This window comes from Rhinoderma darwinii, chromosome 1 (assembly GCF_050947455.1).
Source record: "Rhinoderma darwinii isolate aRhiDar2 chromosome 1, aRhiDar2.hap1, whole genome shotgun sequence".
NCBI lineage: Eukaryota > Metazoa > Chordata > Amphibia > Anura > Rhinodermatidae > Rhinoderma > Rhinoderma darwinii.
Genome location: NC_134687.1, coordinates 248083659 through 248096935, shown reverse-complemented (window position 1 = coordinate 248096935; position 13277 = coordinate 248083659). Strand labels below are relative to the sequence as shown.

Sequence of the window (13277 nt, the reverse complement as noted above, 5' to 3'; positions counted from 1 at the left end):
AGTACCAGTGTGGGAGACTGTCTGGGAATCCGTGGAGTGGATGAATTTTTATTATGTCGTTTAGATTTTGTTTCACAATCGATTAAAAAGGACTATGGATTAAAGCATTTAATGTCAATGGCCATTCTAAGCTTAATGTCCCTGCTCTCGTCAGATCGCAGAAGTTACACAGATTAAGGCCTCGCTAGTACCAGTGTGGGAGACTGTCTGGGAATCCGTGGTGCGGTTGACTTTTTATTATGTCGTTTAGATTTTGTTTCACAATCGATTAAAAAGGACTATGGATTAAAGCATTTAATGTTAATGGCCATTCTAAGCTGAATGTGCCTGCTCTCGTCAGATCGCAGAAATTACACAGCTTAAGGCCTCGCTAGTACCAGTGTGGGAGACTGTCTGGGAATCCGTGGTGCGGTTGACTTTATATTATGTCGTTTAGATTTTGTTTCACAAAAGATTAAATAGGACTATGGATTAAAGCATTTAAACGTCAATGGCCATTCTAAGCTGAATGTGCCTGCTCTAGTCAGAACGCAGAAGTTACACAGCTTAAGGCCTCGCTAGTACCAGTGTGGGAGACTGTCTGGGAATCCGTGGTGCGGTTGAATTTTTATTATGTCGTTTAGATTTTGTTTCACAATCGATTAAAAAGGACTATGGATTAAAGCATTTAATGTCAATGGCCATTCTAAGCTGAATGTGCCTGCTCTCGTCAAATCGCAGAAGTTACACAGCTTAAGGCCTCGCTAGTACCAGTGTGGGAGACTGTCTGGGAATCCGTGGTGCGGTTGACTTTTTATTATGTTGTTTAGATTTTGTTTCACAATAGATTAAAAAGGACTATGGATTAAAGCATTTAATGTCAATGGCCATTCTAAGCTGAATGTTCCTGCTCTCGTCAGATCGCAGAAGTTACACAGCTTAACGCCTCGCTAGTACCAGTGTGGGAGACTGTCTGGGAATCCGTGGTGCGGTTGACTTTTTATTATGTCGTTTAGATTTTGTTTCACAATCGATTAAAAAGGACTATGGATTAAAGCATTTAATGTCAATGGCCATTCTAAGCTGAATGTGCCTGCTCTCGTCAGATCGCAGAAATTACACAGCTTAAGGCCTCGCTAGTACCAGTGTGGGAGACTGTCTGGGAATCCGTGGTGCGGTTGACTTTTCATTATGTCGTTTAGATTTTGTTTCACAATAGATTAAATAGGACTATGGATTAAAACATTTAATGTCAATGGCCATTCTAAGCTGAATGTCCCTGCTCTCGTCAGATCGCAGAAGTTACACAGCTTAAGGCCTCGCTAGTACCAGTGTGGGAGACTGTCTAGGAATCCGTGGTGCTGTTGACTTTTTATTATGTCGTTTAGATTTTGTTTCACAATCGATTAAAAAGGACTATGGATTAAAGCATTTAATGTCAATGGCCATTCTAAGCTGAATGTGCCTGCTCTCATCAGATCGCAGAAGTTACACAGCTTAAGGCCTCGCTAGTACCAGTGTGGGAGACTGTCTGGGAATCCGTGGTGTGGTTGAGTTTTTATTATGTCGTTTAGATTTTGTTTCACAATCGATTAAAAAGGACTATGGATTAAAGCCTTTAATGTCAATGGCCATTCTAAGCTGAATGTCCCTGCTCTCGTCAGATCGCAGAAGTTGCACAGCTTAAGGCCTCGCTGGTACCAGTGTGGGAGACTGTCTGGGAATGCGTGGTGCGGTTGACTTTTTATTATGTTGTTTAGATTTTGTTTCACAATAGATTAAATAGGACTATGGATTAAGGCTTTTAATGTCAATGGCCATTCTAAGCTGAATGTGCCTTCTCTCGTCAAATCGCAGAAGTTACACAGCTTAAGGCCTCGCTAGTACCAGTGTGGGAGACTGTCTGGGAATCCGTGGTGCGGTTGACTTTTTATTATGTCGTTTAGATTTTGTTTCACAATCGATTAAAAAGGACTATGGATTAAAGCATTTAATGTCAATGGCCATTCTAAGCTGAATGTGCCTGCTCTCGTCAGATCGCAGAAGTTACACATCTTAAGGCCTTGCTAGTACCAGTGTGGGAGACTGTCTGGGAATCCGTTGTGCGGTTGCCTTTTTATTATGTCGTTTAGATTTTGTTTCACAATCGATTAAAAAGGACTATGGATTAAAGCATTTAATGTCAATGGCCATTCTAAGCTGAATGTGCCTGCTCTTGTCAGATCGCAGAAGTTACACAGCTTAAGGCCTCGCTAGTACCAGTGTGGGAGACTGTCTGGGAATCCGTGGTGCGGATGACATTTTATTATGTCGTTTAGATTTTGTTTCACAATCGATTAAAAAGGACTATGGATTAAAGCATTTAACGTCAATGGCCATTCTAAGCTGAATGTGCCTGCTCTCGTCAGATCGCAGAAGTTACACAGCTTAAGCCCTCGCTAGTACCAGTGTGGGAGACTGTCTGGGAATCCGTGGTGCGGTTGACTTTTTATTATGTTGTTTAGATTTTGTTTCACAGTAGATTAAATAGGACTATGGATTAAGGCTTTTAATGGCAATGGCCATTCTAAGATGAATGTGCATGCTCTCGTTAGATCGCAGAAATTACACAGCTTAAGGCCTCGCTAGTACCAGTGTGGGAGACTGTCTGGGAATCTGTGGTGCGGTTGACTATTTATTATGTTGTTTAGATTTTGTTTCACAATAGATTAAATAGGACTATGGATTAAAGCTTTTAATATCAATGGCCATTCTAAGCTGAATGTGCCTGCTCTCGTCAGATCGCAGAAGTTACACAGCTTAAGGCCTCGCTAGTACCAGTGTGGGAGACTGTCTGGGAATCCGTGGTGCGGTTGACTTTTTATTATGTCGTTTAGATTTTGTTTCACAATCGATTAAAAAGGACTTTGGATTAAAGCATTTAATGTTAATGGCCATTCTAAGCTGAATGTGCCTGCTCTCGTTAGATCGCAGAAGTTACACAGCTTAACGCCTCCCTAGTACCAGTGTGGGAGACTGTCTGGGAATCCGTGGTGTGGTTGACTTTTTATTATGTCGTTTAGATTTTGTTTCACAATAGATTAAATAGGACTATGGATTAAATCATTTAACGTCAATGGCCATTCTAAGCTGAATGTGCTTGCTCTCGTCAGATCGCAGAAGTTACCCAGCTTAAGGCCTCGCTAGTACCAGTGTGGGAGACTGTCTCGGAATCGGTTGTGCGGTTGAATTTTTATTATGTCGTTTAGATTTTGTTTCACAATCGATTAAAAAGGACTATGGATTAAAGCATTTAATGTCAATGGCCATTCTAAGCTGAATGTCCCTGCTCTCGTCAGATCGCAGAAGTTACACAGCTTAAGGCCTCACTAGTACCAGTGTGGGAGACTGTCTGGGAATCCGTGGTGCTGTTGACTTTTTATTATGTCGTTTAGATTTTGTTTCACAATCGATTAAAAAGGACTATGGATTAAAGCATTTAACGTCAATGGCCATTCTAAGCTGAATGTGCCTGCTCTCGTCAGAACGCAGAAGTTACATAGCTTAAGTCCTCGCTAGTACCAGTGTGGGAGACTGTCTGGGAATCCGTGGTGCGGTTGACTTTTTATTATGTTGTTTAGATTTTGTTTCACAATAGATTAAATAGGACTATGGATTAAGGCTTTTAAGGTCAATGGCCATTCTAAGCTGAATGTGCCTGCTCTCGTCAGATCGCAGAAGTTACACAGCTTAAGGCCTCGCTAGTACCAGTGTGGGAGACTGTCTGGGAATCTGTGGTGCGGTTGACTTTTTATTATGTCGTTTAGATTTTGTTTCACAATCGATTAAAAAGGACTATGGATTAAAGCATTTAAAGTCAATGGCCATTCTAAGCTGAATGTGCCTGCTCTCGTTAGATCGCAGAAGTTACACAGCTTAACGCCTCGCTAGTACCAGTGTGGGAGACTGTCTGGGAATCCGTGGTGCGGTTGACTATTTATTATGTCGTTTAGATTTTGTTTCACAATCGATTAAAAAGGACTATGGATTAAAGCCTTTAATGTCAATGGCCATTCTAAGCTGAATTTCCCTGCTCTCGTCCGATCGCAGAAGTTACACAGCTTAAGGCCTCGCTGGTACCAGTGTGGGAGACTGTCTGGGAATGCGTGGTGCGGTTGACTTTTTATTATGTTGTTTAGATTTTGTTTCACAATAGATTAAATAGGACTATGGATTAAGGCTTTTAATGTCAATGGCCATTCTAAGCTGAATGTGCCTGCTCTCGTCAGATCGCAGAAGTTACACAGCTTCAGGCCTCGCTAGTACCAGTGTGGGAGACTGTCTGGGAATCCGTGGTCCGGTTGACTTTTTATTATGTCGTTTAGATTTTGTTTCACAATCGATTAAAAAGGACTATGGATTAAAGCATTTAATGTCAATGGCCATTCTAAGCTGAATGTGCCTGCTCTCGTTAGATCGCAGAAGTTACACAGCTTAACGCCTCGCTAGTACCAGTGTGGGTGACTGTCTGGGAATCCGTGGTGCGGTTGCCTTTTTATTATGTCGTTTAGATTTTGTTTCACAATAGATTAAATAGGACTATGGATTAAATCATTTAACGTCAATCGCCATTCTAAGCTGAATGTGCCTGCTCTCGTCAGATCGCAGAAGTTACACAGCTTAAGGCCTCGCTAGTACCAGTGTGGGAGACTGTCTGGGAATCAGTGGAGCGGTTGAATTTTGATTATGTCGTTTAGATTTTGTTTCACAATCGATTAAAAAGGACTATGGATTAAAGCATTTAATGTCAATGGCCATTCTAAGCTGAATGTCCCTCCTCTCGTCAGATCGCAGAAGTTACACAGCTTAAGGCCTCGCTAGTACCAGTGTGGGAGACTGTCTGGGAATTCGTGGTGCGGTTGACTTTTTATTATGTAGTTTAGATTTTGTTTCACAATCGATTAAAAAGGACTATGGATTAAAGCATTTAATGTCAATGGCCATTCTAAGCTGAATGTGCCTGCTCTCGTCAGATCGCAGAAGTTACACAGATTAAGGCCTCGCTAGTACCAGTGTGGGAGACTGTCTGGGAATCCGTGGTGTGGTTGACTTTTTATTATGTCGTTTAGATTTTGTTTCACAATAGATTAAATAGGACTATGGATTAAAGCATTTAACGTCAATGGCCATTCTAAGCTGAATGTGCCAGCTCTCGTCAGAACGCAGAAGTTACACAGCTTAAGGCCTCGCTAGTACCAGTGTGGGAGACTGTCTGGGAATCCGTGGTGCGGTTGAATTTTTATTATGTCGTTTAGATTTTGTTTCACAATCGATTAAAAAGGACTATGGATTAAAGCATTTAATGTCAATGGCCATTCTAAGCTGAATGTCCCTGCTCTCGTCAGATCGCAGAAGTTACACAGCTTAAGGCCTCGCTAGTACCAGTGTGGGAGACTGTCTGGGAATCCGTGGTGCGGTTGACTTTTTATTATGTCGTTTAGATTTTGTTTCACAATAGATTAAATAGGACTATGGATTAAAGCATTTAACGTCAATGGCCATTCTAAGCTGAATGTGCCTGCTCTCGTCAGAACGCAGAAGTTACACAGCTTAACGCCTCGCTAGTCCCAGTGTGGGAGACTGTCTGGGAATCCGTGGTGCGGTTGACTTTTTATTATGTCGTTTAGATTTTGTTTCACAATCGATTAAAAAGGACTATGGATTAAAGCATTTAATGTCAATGGCCGTTCTAAGCTGAATGTGCCTGCTCTCGTCAGATCGCAGAAGTTACACAGCTTAAGGCCTCGCTAGTACCAGTGTGGGAGACTGTCTGGGAATCCGTGGTGCGGTTGACTTTTTATTATGTTGTTTAGATTTTGTTTCACAATAGATTAAATAGGACTATGGATTAAGGCTTTTAATGTCAATGGCCATTCTAAGCTGAATGTGCCTGCTCTCGTCAGAACGCAGAAGTTGCACAGCTTAAGGCCTCGCTAGTACCAGTGTGGGAGACTGTCTGGGAATCCGTGGTGCGGTTGACTTTTTATTATGTCGTTTAGATTTTGTTTCACAATCGATTAAAAAGGACTATGGATTAAAGCATTTAATGTCAATGGCCATTCTAAGGTGAATGTGCCTGCCCTCGTTAGATCGCAGAAGTTACACAGCTTAACGCCTCGCTAGTAAAAGTGTGGGAGACTGTCTGGGAATCCGTGGTGCGGTTGACTTTTTATTATGTCATTTAGATTTTGTTTCACAATAGATTAAATAGGACTATGGATTAAATCATTTAACGTCAATGGCCATTCTAAGCTGAATGTGCCTGCTCTCGTCAGAACGCAGAAGTTACACAGCTTAACGCCTCCTTAGTAACAGTGTGGGAGACTGTCTGGGAATCCGTGGTACGGTTGACTTTTTATTATGTCGTTTAGATTTTGTTTCACAATAGATTAAATAGGACTATGGATTAAATCATTTAACGTCAATGGCCATTCTAAGCTGAATGTGCCTGCTCTCGTCAGATCGCAGAAGTTACCCAGCTTAACGCCTCGCTAGTGCCAGTGTGGGAGACTGTCTGGGAATCCGTGGTGCGGTTAACTTTTTATTATGTCGTTTAGATTTTGTTTCACAATAGATTAAATAGGACTATGGATTAAAGCATTTAACGTCAATGGCCATTCTAAGCTGAATGTGCCTGCTCTCGTCCGAACGCAGAAGTTACACAGCTTAAGGCCTCGCTAGTACCAGTGTGGGAGACTGTCTGGGAATCTGTGGTGAGGTTGACTTTTTATTATGTCGTTTAGATTTTGTTTCACAATAGATTAAATAGGACTATGGATTAAATCATTTAACGTCAATGGCCATTCTAAGCTGAATGTGCCTGCTCTCGTCAGATCGCAGAAGTTACACAGCTTAAGGCCTCGCTGGTACCCGCGTGGGAGACTGTCTGGGAATGCGTGGTGCGGTTGACTTTTTATTATGTTGTTTAGATTTTGTTTCACAATAGATTAAATAGGACTATGGATTAAGGCTTTTAATGTCAATGGCCATTCTAAGCTGAATGTGCCTGCTCTCGTCAGATCGCAGAAGTTACACAGCTTAAGGCCTCGCTAGTACCAGTGTGGGAGACTGTCTGGGAATCCGTGGTGCGGTTGACTTTTTATTATGTCGTTTAGATTTTGTTTCACAATAGATTAAATAGGACTATGGATTAAATCATTTAATGTCAATGGCCATTCTAAGCTGAATGTGCCTGCTCTCGTCAGATCGCAGAAGTTACCCAGCTTAAGGCCTCGCTAGTACCAGTGTGGGAGACTGTCTCGGAATCCGTTGTGCGGTTTAATTTTTATTATGTCGTTTAGATTTTGTTTCACAATCGATTAAAAAGGACTATGGATTAAAGCATTTAATGTCAATGGCCATTCTAAGCTGAATGTCCCTGCTCTCGTCAGATCGCAGAAGTTACACAGCTTAAGGCCTCGCTAGTACCAGTGTAGGAGACTGTCTGGGAATCCGTGGTGCTATTGACTTTTTATTATGTCGTTTAGATTTTGTTTCACAATCGATTAAAAAGGACTATGGATTAAAGCATTTAACGTCAATGGCCATTCTAAGCTGAATGTGCCTGCTCTCGTCAGAACGCAGAAATTACATAGCTTAAGTCCTCGCTAGTACCAGTGTGGGAGACTGTCTGGGAATCCGTGGTGCGGTTGACTTTTTATTATGTTTAGATTTTGTTTCACAATAGATTAAATAGGACTATGGATTAAAGCTTTTAATGTCAATGGCCATTCTAAGCTGAATGTGCCTGCTCTCGTCAGATCGCAGAAGTTACACAGCTTAAGGCCTCGCTAGTACCAGTGTGGGAGACTGTCTGGGAATTTGTGGTGTGGTTGACTTTTTATTATGTCGTTTAGATTTTGTTTCACAATCGATTAAAAAGGACTATGGGTTAAAGCATTTAAAGTCAATGGCCATTCTAAGCTGAATGTGCCTGCTCTCGTTAGAGCGCAGAAGTTACACAGCTTAACGCCTCGCTAGTACCAGTGTGGTAGACTGTCTGGGAATCCGTGGTGCGGTTGACTTTTTATTATGTCGTTTAGATTTTGTTTCACAATAGATTAAATATGACTATGGATTAAAACATTTAACGTCAATGGCCATTCTAAGCTGAATGTGCCTGCTCTCGTCCGAACGCAGAAGTTACACAGCTTAAGGCCTCGCTAGTACCAGTGTGGGAGACTGTCTGGGAATCTGTGGTGCGGTTGAGTTTTTATTATGTCGTTTAGATTTTGTTTCACAATCGATTAAAAAGGACTATGGATTAAAGCCTTTACTGTCAATGGCCATTCTAAGCTGAATGTCCCTGCTCTCGTCAGATCGCAGAAGTTACACAGCTTAAGGCCTCGCTAGTACCAGTGTGGGAGACTGTCTGGGAATCCATGGTGCGGTTGACTTTTTATTATGTCGTTTAGATTTTGTTTCACAATCGATTAAAAAGGACTATGGATTAAAGCATTTAATGACAATGGCCATTCTAAGCTGAATGTGCCTGCTCTCATCAGATCGCAGAAGTTACACAGCTTAAGACCTCGCTAGTACCAGTGTGGGAGACTGTCTGGGAATCCGTGGTGCGGTTGACTTTTTATTATGTCGTTTAGATTTTGTTTCACAATAGATTAAATAGGACTATGGATTAAAGCATTTAACGTCAATGGCCATTCTAAGCTGAATGTGCCAGCTCTCGTCAGAACGCAGACGTTACACAGCTTAAGGCCTCGCTAGTACCAGTGTGGGAGACTGTCTGGGAATCCGTGGTGCGGTTGAATTTTTATTATGTCGTTTAGATTTTGTTTCACAATCGATTAAAAAGGACTATGGATTAAAGCATTTAATGTCAATGGCCATTCTAAGCTGAATGTGCCTGCTCTCGTCAGATCGCAGAAGTTACACAGCTTAAGGCCTCGCTAGTACCAGTGTGGGAGACTGTCTGGGAATCCGTGGTGCGGTTGACTTTTTATTATGTCGTTTAGATTTTGTTTCACAATCGATTAAATAGGACTATGGATTAAAGCATTTAACGTCAATGGCCATTCTAAGCTGAATGTCCCTGCTCTCGTCAGAACGCAGAAGTTACACAGCTTAAGGCCTCGCTAGTACCAGTGTGGGAGACTGTCTGGAAATCCGTGGTGCAGTTGACTTTTTATTATGTCGTTTAGATTTTGTTTCACAATCGATTAAAAAGGACTATGGATTAAAGCATTTAATGTCAATGGCCATTCTAAGCTGAATGTGCCTGCCCTCGTTAGATCGCAGAAGTTACACAGCTTAACGCCTCGCTAGTACCAGTGTGGGAGACTGTCTGGGAATCTGTGGTGCGGTTGACTTTTTATTATGTCGTTTAGATTTTGTTTCACAATAGATTAAATAGGACTATGGATTAAAGCATTTAACGTTAATGGCCATTCTAAGCTGAATGTGCGTGCTCTCGTCAGATCGCAGAAGTTACACAGCTTAAGGCCTCGCTAGTACCAGTGTGGGAGACTGTCTGGGAATCCGTGGTGCGGTTGACTTTTTATTATGTCGTTTAGATTTTGTTTCACAATAGATTAAATAGGACTATGGATTAAAGCCTTTAACGTCAATGGCCATTCTAAGCTGAATGTGCCTGCTCTCGTCAGAACGCAGAAGTTACACAGCTTAAGGCCTCGCTAGTACCAGTGTGGGAGACTGTCTGGGAATCCGTGGTGCGGTTGACTTTTTATTATGTCGTTTAGATTTTGTTTCACAATCGATTAAAAAGGACTATGGATTAAAGCATTTAATGTCAATGGCCATTCTAAGCTGAATGTGCCTGCTCTCGTCAGATCGCAGAAGTTACATAGCTTAAGGCCTCGCTAGTATCAGTGTGGGAGACTGTCTGGGAATCCGTAGTGCGGTTGACTTTTCATTATGTTGTTTAGATTTTGTTTCACAATAGATTAAATAGGACTATGGATTAAGGCTTTTAATGTCAATGGCCATTCTAAGCTGAATGTGCCTGCCCTCGTTAGATCGCAGAAGTTACACAGCTTAACGCCTCGCTAGTACCAGTGTGGGAGACTGTCTGGGAATCTGTGGTGCGGTTGACTTTTTATTATGTCGTTTAGATTTTGTTTCACAATAGATTAAATAGGACTATGGATTAAAGCATTTAACGTTAATGGCCATTCTAAGCTGAATGTGCGTGCTCTCGTCAGATCGCAGAAGTTACACAGCTTAAGGCCTCGCTAGTACCAGTGTGGGAGACTGTCTGGGAATCCGTGGTGCGATTGACTTTTTATTATGTCGTTTAGATTTTGTTTCACAATCGATTAAAAAGGACTATGGATTAAAGCATTTAACGTCAATTGCCATTCTAAGCTGAATGTGCCTGCCCTCGTTAGATCGCAGAAGTTACACAGCTTAACGCCTCGCTAGTACCAGTGTGGGAGACTGTCTGGGAATCCGTGGTGCGGTTGACTTTTTATTATCTCGTTTAGATTTTGTTTCACAATAGATTAAATAGGACTATGGATTAAAGCATTTAACGTCAATGGCCATTCTAAGCTGAATGTGCCTGCTCTCGTCAGATCGCAGAAGTTACACAGCTTAAGGCCTCGCTAGTACCAGTGTGGGAGACTGTCTGGGAATCCGTGGTGCGGTTGCCTTTTTATTATGTCGTTTAGATTTTGTTTCACAATCGATTAAAAAGGACTATGGATTAAAGAATTTAATATCAATGGCCATTCTAAGCTGAATGTCCCTGCTCTCGTCAGATCGCAGAAGTTACACAGCTTAACGCCTTGCTAGTACCAGTTTGGGAGACTGTCTGGGAATCCGTGGTGCGGTTGAATTTTTATTATGTCGTTTAGATTTTGTTTCACAATCGATTAAAAAGGACTATGGATTAAAGCATTTAATGTCAATGGCCATTCTAAGCTGAATGTCCCTGCTCTCGTCAGATCGCAGAAGTTACACAGCTTAAGGCCTCGCTAGTACCAGTGTGGGAGACTGTCTGGGAATCCGTGGTGCGGTTGACTTTTTATTATGTCGTTTAGATTTTGTTTCACAATCGATTAAAAAGGACTATGGATTAAAGCATTTAATGTCAATGGCCATTCTAAGCTGAATGTGCCTGCTCTCGTCAGATCGCAGAAGTTACACAGCTTAAGGCCTCGCTAGTACCAGTGTGGGAGACTGTCTTGGAATCCGTGGTGCGGTTGACTTTTTATTATGTTGTTTAGATTTTGTTTCACAATAGATTAAATAGGACTATGGATTAAGGCTTTTAATGTCAATGGCCATTCTAAGCTGAATGTGCCTGCTCTCGTCAGATCGCAGAAGTTACACAGCTTAAGGCCTCGCTAGTACCAGTGTGGGAGACTGTCTGGGAATCCGTGGTGCAGTTGACTTTTTATTATGTCGTTTAGATTTTGTTTCACAATCGATTAAAAAGGACTATGGATTAAAGCATTTAAAGTCAATGCTCATTCTAAGCTGAATGTGCCTGCTCTCGTTAGATCGCAGAAGTTACACAGCTTAACGCCTCGCTAGTACCAGTGTGGGAGACTGTCTGGGAATCCGTGATGCGGTTGACTTTTTATTATGTTGTTTAGATTTTGTTTCACAATAGATTAAAAAGGACTATGGATTAAAGCATTTAATGTCAATGGCCATTCTAAGCTGAATGTCCCTGCTCTCGTCAGATCGCAGAAGTTACACAGCTTAAGGCCTCGCTAGTACCAGTGTGGGAGACTGTCTGGGAATCCGTGGTGCTATTGACTTTTTATTATGTCGTTTAGATTTTGTTTCACAATCGATTAAAAAGGACTATTGATTAAAGCATTTAATGTCAATGGTCATTCTAAGCTGAATGTGCCTGCTCTCGTCAGATCGCAGAAATTACACAGTTTTAAGGCCTCGCTAGTACCAGTGTGGGAGACTGTCTGGGAATCCGTGGTGCGGTTGACTTTTTATTATGTCGTTTAGATTTTGTTTCACAATCGATTAAAAAGGACTATGGATTAAAGCATTTAACGTCAATGGCCATTCTAAGCTGAATGTGCCTGCTCTCGTCAGAACGCAGAAGTTACATAGCTTAAGTCCTCGCTAGTACCAGTGTGGGAGACTGTCTGGGAATCCGTGGTGCGGTTGACTTTTTATTATGTTTAGATTTTGTTTCACAATAGATTAAATAGGACTATGGATTAAAGCTTTTAATGTCAATGGCCATTCTAAGCTGAATGTGCCTGCTCTCGTCAGATCGCAGAAGTTACACAGCTTAAGGCCTCGCTAGTACCAGTGTGGGAGACTGTCTGGGAATCCGTGGTGTGGTTGACTTTTTATTATGTCGTTTAGATTTTGTTTCACAATCGATTAAAAAGGACTATGGGTTAAAGCATTTAAAGTCAATGGCCATTCTAAGCTGAATGTGCCTGCTCTCGTTAGAGCGCAGAAGTTACACAGCTTAACGCCTCGCTAGTACCAGTGTGGTAGACTGTCTGGGAATCCGTGGTGCGGTTGACTTTTTATTATGTCGTTTAGATTTTGTTTCACAATAGATTAAATATGACTATGGATTAAAGCATTTAACGTCAATGGCCATTCTAAGCTGAATGTGCCTGCTCTCGTCCGAACGCAGAAGTTACACAGCTTAAGGCCTCGCTAGTACCAGTCTGGGAATCTGTGGTGCGGTTGAGTTTTTATTATGTCGTTTAGATTTTGTTTCACAATCGATTAAAAAGGACTATGGATTAAAGCCTTTAATGTCAATGGCCATTCTAAGCTGAATGTCCCTGCTCTCGTCAGATCGCAGAAGTTACACAGCTTAAGGCCTCGCTGGTACCAGTGTGGGAGACTGTCTGGGAATGCGTGGTGCGGTTGACTTTTTATTATGTTGTTTAGATTTTGTTTCACAATAGATTAAATAGGACTATGGATTAAGGCTTTTAATGTCAATGGCCATTCTAAGCTGAATGTGCCTGCTTTCGTCAGATCGCAGAAGTTACACAGCTTAAGGCCTCGCTAGTACCAGTGTGGGAGACTGTCTGGGAATCCGTGGTGCGGTTGACTTTTTATTATGTCGGTTAGATTTTGTTTCACAATCGATTAAAAAGGACTATGGATTAAAGCATTTAATGTCAATGGCCATTCTAAGCTGAATGTGCCTGCTCTTGTTAGATCGCAGAAGTTACACATAGCTTAACGCCTCGCTAGTACCAGTGTGGGTGACTGTCTGGGAATCCGTGGTGCGGTTGACTTTTTATTATGTCGTTTAGATTTTGTTTCACAATAGATTA

General features: G+C 41.7%; 54 pseudogenes; all 54 read left to right on the top strand.

Moving 5' to 3' along the window:
• Window positions 1-113: 113 nt before the first annotated feature.
• Window positions 114-232, top strand: LOC142675643 (5S ribosomal RNA; annotated as a pseudogene).
• Window positions 233-299: 67 nt separating this feature from the next.
• On the top strand, window positions 300-418 carry LOC142729042 (5S ribosomal RNA; annotated as a pseudogene).
• A 68-nt stretch (window positions 419-486) lies between these two features.
• On the top strand, window positions 487-605 carry LOC142679164 (5S ribosomal RNA; annotated as a pseudogene).
• Window positions 606-672: 67 nt separating this feature from the next.
• Window positions 673-791, top strand: LOC142738183 (5S ribosomal RNA; annotated as a pseudogene).
• Window positions 792-858: 67 nt separating this feature from the next.
• LOC142672147 (5S ribosomal RNA) lies at window positions 859-977 on the top strand (annotated as a pseudogene).
• A 67-nt stretch (window positions 978-1044) lies between these two features.
• On the top strand, window positions 1045-1163 carry LOC142737044 (5S ribosomal RNA; annotated as a pseudogene).
• A 67-nt stretch (window positions 1164-1230) lies between these two features.
• LOC142737291 (5S ribosomal RNA) lies at window positions 1231-1349 on the top strand (annotated as a pseudogene).
• Window positions 1350-1416: 67 nt separating this feature from the next.
• On the top strand, window positions 1417-1535 carry LOC142737980 (5S ribosomal RNA; annotated as a pseudogene).
• A 67-nt stretch (window positions 1536-1602) lies between these two features.
• Window positions 1603-1721, top strand: LOC142701944 (5S ribosomal RNA; annotated as a pseudogene).
• A 439-nt stretch (window positions 1722-2160) lies between these two features.
• Window positions 2161-2279, top strand: LOC142697074 (5S ribosomal RNA; annotated as a pseudogene).
• Window positions 2280-2346: 67 nt separating this feature from the next.
• On the top strand, window positions 2347-2465 carry LOC142737809 (5S ribosomal RNA; annotated as a pseudogene).
• A 253-nt stretch (window positions 2466-2718) lies between these two features.
• LOC142735878 (5S ribosomal RNA) lies at window positions 2719-2837 on the top strand (annotated as a pseudogene).
• A 439-nt stretch (window positions 2838-3276) lies between these two features.
• On the top strand, window positions 3277-3395 carry LOC142693279 (5S ribosomal RNA; annotated as a pseudogene).
• Window positions 3396-3462: 67 nt separating this feature from the next.
• LOC142738385 (5S ribosomal RNA) lies at window positions 3463-3581 on the top strand (annotated as a pseudogene).
• A 67-nt stretch (window positions 3582-3648) lies between these two features.
• On the top strand, window positions 3649-3767 carry LOC142730130 (5S ribosomal RNA; annotated as a pseudogene).
• Window positions 3768-3834: 67 nt separating this feature from the next.
• On the top strand, window positions 3835-3953 carry LOC142680905 (5S ribosomal RNA; annotated as a pseudogene).
• Window positions 3954-4020: 67 nt separating this feature from the next.
• On the top strand, window positions 4021-4139 carry LOC142676652 (5S ribosomal RNA; annotated as a pseudogene).
• A 67-nt stretch (window positions 4140-4206) lies between these two features.
• On the top strand, window positions 4207-4325 carry LOC142667925 (5S ribosomal RNA; annotated as a pseudogene).
• Window positions 4326-4392: 67 nt separating this feature from the next.
• LOC142695125 (5S ribosomal RNA) lies at window positions 4393-4511 on the top strand (annotated as a pseudogene).
• Window positions 4512-4578: 67 nt separating this feature from the next.
• LOC142674145 (5S ribosomal RNA) lies at window positions 4579-4697 on the top strand (annotated as a pseudogene).
• A 67-nt stretch (window positions 4698-4764) lies between these two features.
• On the top strand, window positions 4765-4883 carry LOC142687765 (5S ribosomal RNA; annotated as a pseudogene).
• Window positions 4884-4950: 67 nt separating this feature from the next.
• LOC142665981 (5S ribosomal RNA) lies at window positions 4951-5069 on the top strand (annotated as a pseudogene).
• A 67-nt stretch (window positions 5070-5136) lies between these two features.
• On the top strand, window positions 5137-5255 carry LOC142670069 (5S ribosomal RNA; annotated as a pseudogene).
• A 67-nt stretch (window positions 5256-5322) lies between these two features.
• Window positions 5323-5441, top strand: LOC142726932 (5S ribosomal RNA; annotated as a pseudogene).
• Window positions 5442-5508: 67 nt separating this feature from the next.
• LOC142699476 (5S ribosomal RNA) lies at window positions 5509-5627 on the top strand (annotated as a pseudogene).
• Window positions 5628-5694: 67 nt separating this feature from the next.
• On the top strand, window positions 5695-5813 carry LOC142736014 (5S ribosomal RNA; annotated as a pseudogene).
• A 67-nt stretch (window positions 5814-5880) lies between these two features.
• On the top strand, window positions 5881-5999 carry LOC142736806 (5S ribosomal RNA; annotated as a pseudogene).
• Window positions 6000-6624: 625 nt separating this feature from the next.
• LOC142737537 (5S ribosomal RNA) lies at window positions 6625-6743 on the top strand (annotated as a pseudogene).
• Window positions 6744-6810: 67 nt separating this feature from the next.
• On the top strand, window positions 6811-6929 carry LOC142738405 (5S ribosomal RNA; annotated as a pseudogene).
• Window positions 6930-6996: 67 nt separating this feature from the next.
• On the top strand, window positions 6997-7115 carry LOC142694827 (5S ribosomal RNA; annotated as a pseudogene).
• Window positions 7116-7368: 253 nt separating this feature from the next.
• LOC142726854 (5S ribosomal RNA) lies at window positions 7369-7487 on the top strand (annotated as a pseudogene).
• Window positions 7488-7554: 67 nt separating this feature from the next.
• On the top strand, window positions 7555-7673 carry LOC142738108 (5S ribosomal RNA; annotated as a pseudogene).
• A 64-nt stretch (window positions 7674-7737) lies between these two features.
• Window positions 7738-7856, top strand: LOC142736286 (5S ribosomal RNA; annotated as a pseudogene).
• A 253-nt stretch (window positions 7857-8109) lies between these two features.
• LOC142737039 (5S ribosomal RNA) lies at window positions 8110-8228 on the top strand (annotated as a pseudogene).
• Window positions 8229-8295: 67 nt separating this feature from the next.
• LOC142738528 (5S ribosomal RNA) lies at window positions 8296-8414 on the top strand (annotated as a pseudogene).
• A 67-nt stretch (window positions 8415-8481) lies between these two features.
• LOC142736758 (5S ribosomal RNA) lies at window positions 8482-8600 on the top strand (annotated as a pseudogene).
• A 67-nt stretch (window positions 8601-8667) lies between these two features.
• LOC142696355 (5S ribosomal RNA) lies at window positions 8668-8786 on the top strand (annotated as a pseudogene).
• Window positions 8787-8853: 67 nt separating this feature from the next.
• Window positions 8854-8972, top strand: LOC142694706 (5S ribosomal RNA; annotated as a pseudogene).
• Window positions 8973-9039: 67 nt separating this feature from the next.
• On the top strand, window positions 9040-9158 carry LOC142737229 (5S ribosomal RNA; annotated as a pseudogene).
• A 253-nt stretch (window positions 9159-9411) lies between these two features.
• On the top strand, window positions 9412-9530 carry LOC142738419 (5S ribosomal RNA; annotated as a pseudogene).
• A 67-nt stretch (window positions 9531-9597) lies between these two features.
• On the top strand, window positions 9598-9716 carry LOC142725953 (5S ribosomal RNA; annotated as a pseudogene).
• A 67-nt stretch (window positions 9717-9783) lies between these two features.
• Window positions 9784-9902, top strand: LOC142705356 (5S ribosomal RNA; annotated as a pseudogene).
• A 253-nt stretch (window positions 9903-10155) lies between these two features.
• LOC142665334 (5S ribosomal RNA) lies at window positions 10156-10274 on the top strand (annotated as a pseudogene).
• Window positions 10275-10341: 67 nt separating this feature from the next.
• LOC142704155 (5S ribosomal RNA) lies at window positions 10342-10460 on the top strand (annotated as a pseudogene).
• A 67-nt stretch (window positions 10461-10527) lies between these two features.
• Window positions 10528-10646, top strand: LOC142735649 (5S ribosomal RNA; annotated as a pseudogene).
• Window positions 10647-10899: 253 nt separating this feature from the next.
• Window positions 10900-11018, top strand: LOC142726921 (5S ribosomal RNA; annotated as a pseudogene).
• A 67-nt stretch (window positions 11019-11085) lies between these two features.
• On the top strand, window positions 11086-11204 carry LOC142735973 (5S ribosomal RNA; annotated as a pseudogene).
• A 67-nt stretch (window positions 11205-11271) lies between these two features.
• On the top strand, window positions 11272-11390 carry LOC142715948 (5S ribosomal RNA; annotated as a pseudogene).
• A 253-nt stretch (window positions 11391-11643) lies between these two features.
• On the top strand, window positions 11644-11762 carry LOC142736943 (5S ribosomal RNA; annotated as a pseudogene).
• Window positions 11763-11829: 67 nt separating this feature from the next.
• Window positions 11830-11949, top strand: LOC142686232 (5S ribosomal RNA; annotated as a pseudogene).
• Window positions 11950-12016: 67 nt separating this feature from the next.
• LOC142738384 (5S ribosomal RNA) lies at window positions 12017-12135 on the top strand (annotated as a pseudogene).
• A 64-nt stretch (window positions 12136-12199) lies between these two features.
• Window positions 12200-12318, top strand: LOC142732936 (5S ribosomal RNA; annotated as a pseudogene).
• A 427-nt stretch (window positions 12319-12745) lies between these two features.
• On the top strand, window positions 12746-12864 carry LOC142738043 (5S ribosomal RNA; annotated as a pseudogene).
• Window positions 12865-12931: 67 nt separating this feature from the next.
• LOC142735918 (5S ribosomal RNA) lies at window positions 12932-13050 on the top strand (annotated as a pseudogene).
• The last annotated feature ends 227 nt before the right edge of the window (window positions 13051-13277 follow it).